This window comes from Cryptomeria japonica, chromosome 7 (assembly GCF_030272615.1).
Source record: "Cryptomeria japonica chromosome 7, Sugi_1.0, whole genome shotgun sequence".
NCBI lineage: Eukaryota > Viridiplantae > Streptophyta > Pinopsida > Cupressales > Cupressaceae > Cryptomeria > Cryptomeria japonica.
Genome location: NC_081411.1, coordinates 440,134,694 through 440,142,336, shown reverse-complemented (window position 1 = coordinate 440,142,336; position 7,643 = coordinate 440,134,694).

Below are 7,643 nucleotides of genomic sequence, written 5' to 3'. Positions count from 1 at the left end.
TGTGTGTGTGTTATTCATGTCAAGGCAATTTAAGTCTGCAAAAGATTTTAATTAGTTATCCCTACAACATGATCGACGTAGCATAAAGTTTTTGTGGAACTTCTTTGAGAGTGGACATGGAAAAGGAGAGCATGATGGAGCAAGAGCATGTGTGAAGTGTGCACTTCACCAACATGAACTTGCAGGTAAATTCTCTTCATATTTGTGTACAGTTTTAATTCTCTTCATAGATTAATTTAAATATATATATGTATGTACATGGGTTGTCCAATTTTGTAAAGTGAGAGCATCTGTACAGGTAACACCATATGTAATTCTAATGATATTATTGAATGGTGCAAAAATCATTTTGTTGGTCATGATACAACGTACAACAAGCGTTATTTTTATTTTTGGGAAGTTAAAGGTATATATATATTTTTCTTAAACATTCAAGCGTTCTTGAATTATTTTAAAAATTTGTGTGTATATATATATATATGTATATATATGTATATATACATATATATATGTATATATACATATATATATGTATATATACATATATATATGTATATATACATATATATATGTATATATACATATATATATGTATATATACATATATATATGTATATATATGTACATGCATATGTGGGAAATGAACTAAATAATTTGTATATTTTTCTTAAACATTCAAGCGTTCTTGAATTATTTTAAAAATTTGTGTGTGTATATATATATATATGTATATATATATATCTATATATATATACATATACATATATATATATATATATATGTATATGTATGTATGTATGTATGTATGTATATATATATATATATACATACATACATACATATATATATACATATATATACATACACACACACACATATATATACATGCATATGTGGGAAATGAACTAAAATGGACTAAATAATTTGTATTATCAAATATTGATTGATCAAATCCTTATAATTGTCAATCAATTAATGGTATTACAAGTTTTCATCAAGTCATGAATAGGGGATTTAGCAAACCTCGTGATATTCTTGCAAGAGGAAAATCATGCTTTTGTGTTGATTGCATTGCGAACAACACAATTTCTAATTGTCAGAATATTGCTAATGGATATGTTTTGCAATGGGAAATGAAAGAATTTTACACAATGCCTCCTTACAAAGATAGTGGCATTATTGATATTTATGATCTTCTATATTCAGCTGATTATAAACGTGTTTCTGATTTAGTTGTTACAGGTGCGTGCATGCATATTTTGTAAATTATATAGGTACATGTACAAATTTTTAAATTATTCTTTAATTTCATATGGTTCAAAATCAATTTAAAAATGTATAATGAACTAATATTGCTTGAAATATATATACTGTTAGGTCTCGGAGACAACTAAGAGGGGGGGGGGGTGAATCAGTTGTCTAATAAATTCAAACCAAAAACAACTTTACCAACTTAATGCTTAATACCGGTAAACTAGTCTTTTATGCCGGTAGACAGTTTTATCAGTTAATTGTAATACCGGTAAAGATAAATGTATGGAACAAAAAGACAAAGTCATCCACAACACATAACACCAATATTTGTACGTGGAAACCTTGTAAGGGGAAAAACCACGGTGGGAAACCTTACCCATAATCAGATGATACTACTGCAAATAGTATGTGTATACAAATGGGGTATGCACATGCAGAAAGACCAAGCACCTAGATCTCACTGCTCAAACACAAATAGGAGTCTCAGTGACTACAATTGGATGGTTAAATCCAATAAGGATGTACTGCTCAAATTTGCATCTTTCTATGCTGGATTCAATACCGGTGTAGTTTTGATTGTCTTTACAAAAACCCTCCTTCAACCTTCAAATGATGTCTGCGTGTATAGCTCTTCTTATTCTCGCATATACCTTCACACAATTCTTTTTCACATTCCACACATGATCTTACAAATAAGATCTTACAATTATATCATAAACTAAGACCAATTTTAGTAGGTCGGCTCTAAAGGATATTACAATAAATCAATTTACAAACAAAACAATGTCTGATGCAATAATCGATTCAACATGTCGTCTTGATGTATTTGCAATAATAATAAGATGTCTCCATAGCGTGTTGTGATGATCTAGAAAAGATAAACCTGCCGATGTAAATCCTGGACCTATTTGCCGGTAACAACAAATATGCAAATATGAATATGCCAATGAACAAATCTCCATGACAAACTGTCCAAATGATGTCTTCGACATAACCAGGTGTTTTCCATGCTATTCCAAGTGTCGGTGAATGTTATATCATGTTGGTGTACCAGATACCGGTGATTGTGCATAAGTCACTTGCTTGCCGGTGAATGTTGTTGATTCTCCAAAGTGCCAGAGTTAGTAGGTGTTGACATCAATGAAAAAACCATACCAAAATACCAACAATCTCCCCCTTTGGCATTGATAGAAACACAATATGGAAAAACCATCAAAGTGCCAAAACAGAAATGCCAAATACCATAAACCAATAATCTCCCCAAAGTAACAATCTCTCCACCTGGGAGTGTTATGAGTTTTCTTTGTGTTTTTCCATACCAATCTCTCCCCTTTGACATCAAATGCCAAAGCAATATAAAGACCATTTTTCAGATACAAAATACCAATCAATAAACTATACCAACTACTCCCCCTCAGAAGTAGCTTTCTCATCAAAGCTAGAGTAAAAGATTTCTCTGTTATTTCTGTTGGTTGATGACTATAATCAATTGTCTAAGTTTCTACTGGTGGGGGTATTACCCCAAGCTGGTCTTTGAGATATTCAAAAGTCTCCTTAGGCAGAGGTTTAGTGAAAATATCTACAATCTGCTCTTTAGTATTCACATAAACCATTTTAATTTCTTTTGCTTCAACATTTTCCCTTAGAAAATTCAGTTTAATAGAAACATGTTTGGTTTTAGAATGTAGTACCGGATTCTTAGATATATCAATTGCTGTAGTGTTATCACAATAGGTAGTAATAGGTTCCTTGCATTTTACCTTTATATCCTTCAATATTTTCTTAAGCCATAGTACCTGTGTACAGTTGGTTGTTGTTGCAACATATTCTGATTTAGTTGTTGATAAAGATGTGCAGCTTTGTTTCTTACTCAACCAAGAAATTAATCTGCTTCCAAGAAAAAATGCTCCACCAGTGGTGCTTTTTCTATCGTGCACATCTCCTATGCAATTTGCATCTGTGTATGCACATAATTCAAAGTTTTCATCTCTAGGATACCATAATCCAAGATTTGTAGTGCCTTGTAAGTACGAGAAAATCCTTTTTACTGTTGATTCATGATTTTCTCTAGGATTACTCTGAAATCTTGGAACAATACATACTGCATTCTTGATATCAGGTCTTGTTTGTGTCAAATATAGTAAACCTCCTATCATAGATTTGTACCTAGTCGGATTAACAGGTGTAGATTCATCCCTTAGTGATAATTTTTCATTTGTAGTCATAGGTGTGCTTACCGGTTTAGAGTTCTCCATCCCAAATTTCTTTAATAACTCCTTCAAGTACTTGGATTGACTCAAGAATATACCTTTATCAGTCTATGAAATCTGCAATCCTAAAAAGAATTTTATTTCTCCAATCATAGACATTTCAAATTCATGTTGCATTTCAATAAAAAATTCTTTACATAATCCATCTTCTCCTCCAAAGATTTAATCACCAACAAAGACTTCTATAACCAGGATGTCATCATTTGTCACTTTATAATATAAGTTGTTGTCAGTATTACCTTTAGAAAAACCAATCTTCAAAAGATACTAATCCAATCTTGCATACCAAGCTCTTGGAGCTTGTTTCAACCCATACAAAGCTTTCCTTAACCTGCAAACCATATCTTTGTTATCTGTCAAAGAGAATCCATCTTTTTGTTCAATGTAAACTTCTTCTTCAAGATCTCCATTCAGAAATGCACATTTAATATCCATTTGATATACTTTGTACTTCTTGTGTGCTACAAAAGCCAAAAATAATCTGACTGCCTCAATTCTAGCTACCGGAGCAAAGGTTTCATTATAATCAATTCCTTCTTTCTGAGAATATCCCTTACACACTAGTCTTTCTTTATTCTTGATTACCTTACCATCTTCATTAAGTTTGTATCTGAATACCCACTTTGTTCCAATCACATTTTTGTCTTTAGGTCGAGGAACTAATGTCCATGTGTTATTTTTCTCAATTTGTTCTAGTTCCTCTTCCATAGCTTTAATCCAGTGTTTACCTTCACATGCCTCATTAATTAATGATGGTTCAATTTGAGAAATAAGACATACCTCTTCATATTCTATTATTCCTCTTGTCATAACTCCTTTATTCTTGTTCCCAATTATCTGATCTTCAGAGTGATTCAGTCTTACATACCGGGGTGTCTTCGTTTACTGTTGTTCCTTAGTTACTATGGAATTTTCAGATGATACCGATGTAATTGGATCTTCATTTTGTACCGGTGGGTTCAATGTAGGCTCATTTGTTATAATTTCTATTACCGGTTCAGAGTCTATATACCTTGAAGTTCCTCTTAATTGTTCGTCAATCTTCACATTTGTACTCTCAACAATTTTTTGCAATCTTTTGTTAAAACATCTATATGCCTTGCTCTTAGATGAATAACCAATAAATATCCTTTCATCACTTCTAGGATCAAATTTTCCAATATACTCATCCCTTCTAATATAGCATTTACTTCCAAATATTCTGAAATATTTAAGAGTAGGAGTAATACCAAACCATAGTTCATGAGGGGTCTTACTAGTTTCACCTTTGATGTGAACTTTGTTGAATGTATAGACCATTGTACTTACTGCCTCTTTCCAATACACATGTGGTAGATTTTCTTTTGATAACATACTTCTTTCTACATCCAAGATAGTTTTGTTTTTCCTTTCAACAACTCCATTCTGTTGTGGTGTCCGGGGTGCTGATAACAATCTTCTGATTCCATTCACTTCATAGAATGCATTAAATTACTTAGATGTAAATTCTCCTCCTTGATCTGATCTCACACATTTGATTTTCTTACCAGTTTCATTCTCTACCATTGCTTTGAACGGTTTGAACTTTCCAAGTGCTTCTGATTTTTCTCTGAGAAAAGTAACCCAACACATTCTAGAGTAGTCATCAATGATTAGCATGAAATATCCATTACCTTGCAAAATTTTAGTTCTAGCTGGACCACATAAATCAGTATGAATTAAGTCAAGAGCATTATTTGATTTTTCTGGAATACTTTTAAAAGTAGCTCTAACTTGTTTTCCAATTGACATTCCTTACATACTATATTGTGAGGTTTGACAATTTTAGGTAAATCTCTAACTGCCTTAGTAGTACTGATTTTTACCATGCAATCAAAATTTACATGACAAAGTCTCCTATGCCATAGCCAAATTTCGTCAATATGTGCAATCAAGCATGCCTTTTCACTATCATTCAAATAAAAGATATTACCTCTATTTTGATTACCGGTTGCAATTTCCAAACCAGCTCTATTCATGATTTTGCATTTTACATATTTGAATTGTAACTGAAATCCTTTTTCAACTAATTGACCAACACTTAAAAGATTATGCTTTAAACCTTGAACATAGTAAACATTTTCAGTATTATGCTTACCATCAAGAGATATTGTACCTTTACCTTTGATCAAACAAGCTTTATCATCTCCAAATCTCACTAAGCCTCCATTATATTCCTAAAAGTTCAAGAATCTACTTTTATCTCTAGTCATATGATGTGAGCATCCTGAATCAATGATCCATTCATCCTTAACTTCAACTTTAGCTGCCAGGGCCTACTCTACCAGATGAATAGTAGGTGTCGGTTGATCTTTTGTTATAGAAACAAAAACCCATCCATTGTTTGTCGGATCTTCATCAGAATCATCAGTCACTCCTTCATCAGCAAGATAACAAGATTTATCTTTATTCTTCTTAAATTTGTATCTCTGATATTCAGGGTTAGGCTTGTATGTTCTCTTAGCTTCTTCTCTTAGTCTAGCATGTCTATCAGGGCATCTAGAAGCCATATGACCAATCTTATTATAGTTAAAGCATTTAAAGGGTTCTTTACCTTCTTACTTACTTCCAACTGGACCTTTAGGCATTTTTCTTGCAAATAGTGCTTCAAGTTCTTCAAGTTCTTCATTTTCTCTCCCGCTTTCCTCAAGTTCTCTTGCATAAAAGGCTTTCCAATCAGACTTGTCAAATGATGGTGCAGATGACGTTGATGTCGTAAAAGCTAAATCTATCTTTATAGTAGCAACAAGACCAAATTCCTCAATTTTAAAAGCTAAAATTTTTCCAATCAATGTATCCCTAGTTACTGATGTATTAGGCATTGTTCTTAACTCATTTATAGCAGTAACCTTCATTTTATATGCTGGTGGAAATCCTCTTAAAACTTTTGAAACAATTTCATCTTCACTTAAGGTTCCTCCACAACATTTAATACCCAAAACAATTTCATTAACTCTTTCCATAAAAGGAGAAATCCTTTCATCTTCTTCCATTTTCAGATTTTCATACCTGACTTGGAAGCTTTCAAGTTTTGTAATTTTGATTGTGGAATCTCCTTCATTCAGTGTTTCCAAATGATCCCAAATAGCTTTAGCAGTTGATCTATCTGATAATCCCATTATTTGTTGATCTGTTAATGCGCTCAAAAGTGCTTCTCTTGCTTTGCAATCATTTTCTTCATCTTTACCTAAGGTAGGTGGATTAGGTTGACCTAGAGTAGGAGCAGTATAGCCATTCTTTGTAACTTCCTAGATGTCCTTTCCAATGCAATTTAAATGTGTCTCCATTCTGATCTTCCATATGCCATAGTTGGTTCCATCAAGTTTAGGACTGTCCTTGTTGAAATAGTTAGTAGACATTGGATCTCCGATACCAATTGTTAGGTCCCAGAGATAACTGAAAAGGGGGGGGGGGGGGTGAATCAGTTGTCTAATAAATTCAAACCAAAAACACCTTTACCAACTTAATTCTTAATACCGATAAATCGGTCTTTTATGCCAGTAGACAGTTTTATTACTTAATTGTAATACCGGTAAAGATAAATGCATGAAAAAAAAAGACAAAGTCATCCACAACACATAACACCAATATTTGTATGTGGAAACCCTATAAGGGGAAAAACCAAGATGGGAAACCTTACCCACAATCAGATGATACTACTGTAGATAGTATGTGTATACAAATGGGGTCTGCACGTTCAGAAAGGCCAAGTGCGTAGAGCTCACTGCTCAAACACAAATAGGAGTCGCACTGAATACAATTGGATGGTTAAATCCAATAAGGATGTACTGCTCAAATTTGCATCTTTCTATGCTGGATTCAGTACTGGTGTAGTTCTGATTGTCTTCACAAAAACCCTCCTTCAACCTTCAAATGATGTCTGCATGTATAGCTTTGCTTATTCTCGCATATACCTTCACACAATTCTTTTTCGCATTCCACACATGATCTTACAAATAAGATCTTACATTTATATCATAACCTAAGACCGGTTTTAGTAGGTTGGCTCTAAAGGATATTACAATAAATCAATTTACAAACAAAACAATGTCCGATGCAATAACTGATTCAACATGTAGGCTTGATGCATTTGCAAGAATA